The sequence below is a fragment of the Gavialis gangeticus genome, unplaced genomic scaffold (assembly GCF_001723915.1).
Source record: "Gavialis gangeticus isolate Ggan-Ray unplaced genomic scaffold, GavGan_comp1, whole genome shotgun sequence".
NCBI classification, from domain to species: domain Eukaryota; kingdom Metazoa; phylum Chordata; order Crocodylia; family Gavialidae; genus Gavialis; species Gavialis gangeticus.
This window is the reverse complement of record NW_017729003.1, coordinates 8,506,158-8,507,598: the sequence shown is the minus strand read 5'-3', so window position 1 is coordinate 8,507,598 and position 1,441 is coordinate 8,506,158. Positions and strand designations below refer to the sequence as shown.

The 1,441-nt window shown below is 46.2% G+C and overlaps 1 protein-coding gene across 1 annotated transcript in view; it reads right to left on the bottom strand.

Moving 5' to 3' along the window:
• Window positions 1–1,441, bottom strand: part of ECD (ecdysoneless cell cycle regulator) — a 22,146-nt gene that overhangs the window by 12,450 nt on the left and 8,255 nt on the right. The window lies entirely within an intron of this gene.

Here is a 1,441-nt window from a genome sequence, read left to right as displayed (position 1 = left end):
GAAGACTATGTCCACTCCTACCCCTGCATCTAATGATCTGGTGATCTGATCGTAAAAGGCCACCAGGTTGGTCTTACAGGACCTGCCACTGATGAACCTGTGTTGGTTGCCCCTAAGCATGCAGTCCCCTGCTGGCCCCTCCTGGATGTGTGCCAGAATAATTTTCTCAAACAGCTTGCCTAGGATCGAGGTAAGACTAACTGGCCTATAGTTTCCCGGGTCCTCCTTCTTCCCTTTTTTGAAGATGGGAACCACGTTGGCCCTCTTCCAGTCCTCCGGTACCTCTCCAGAGCACCACGAGTGCTCGTAAAGCTGTGCCACGGGACTTGCAATGACCTCAGCCAGTTCCTTTAGAACTCTAGCGTGGAGATCATCCGGACCGGCTGACTTGAAAATGTCCAGCCCCTCCAGAAGCTCCCTAACTAAATCCTCGCTAACCCTTGGCCCAGGTGTGCCTCCCCCCAGGGCCCAAGGGGGGCCCAGCAGGGAGGTGGCTGTTCTGGTCCCTACTTAGGAAGACAGAGGCAAAGAAATCGTTAAACATGTTAGGTTTGTCGTCTGGTGTGACAACCAAATTTCCCCAACGCGTCCTGCAACAGTATTTCTAGTTAAGAAATACTGCCATTTCTTAACTAGAATTGATGCATCCACCCTGAGAACACATTATGGCCTGGGAGAGTTGCTGAGTTTCAGCTTTCAGATTAGGTAGGCAGTGGCCCCATGATACCCAGAGCTTGTCATTAGAATCAAATTACTGCTAAATAATATATGGTGTGAATTGACAGCACACTAACTTCCCCGCATACGAATAAGAGCAGACACACGGTATTTGCCAAATAGTAAAAGTATAGCAAATACTTGAAACACGACCTTACAACACAGCAAGGCACTCAAATCTACAGCAAGTTATCCCTTGAGAAATGTGTAGCAACTTCATACGTTCTACACAGTAACTTTCCCACATATCATGCATTCATGTCTCTGTTCAATTTCATGACAGAATAGCCATTTCCTCAGTGCAGACAGACTTTCCTGCCATCTACTGGCTAACTACTGCAATAGCACCTACAGAGATGGCTTACAAGAGTTGTTTCCACTCTTTACTACTAAGCAAAATTCAAGGAAAAAAAAACAAAACTCTGTAGCAATTAAGTGCCTGCACCATTAGAGTACTGCCAAGTGGAGGACCCCACTCTGCACTTACTGTGCACTATGAATATACATATGGGAAGTTAGCACACAGCACTTATTGCACTGTAAATCTGCACCTAGCTTACTTCTCAGTAACTTTCCTCAAGTGAACAAGCCTGCGGAAGCATGCTACAACTGATGATGTACTGACAAGCATCAGGGGGCAGCTAAAGTAATTCTCTTCTGGTGCCTGAAAAAAAAAAAGACACCTCAGCCTGGACTACCTTCAACTTATGTCTCATATCCATTT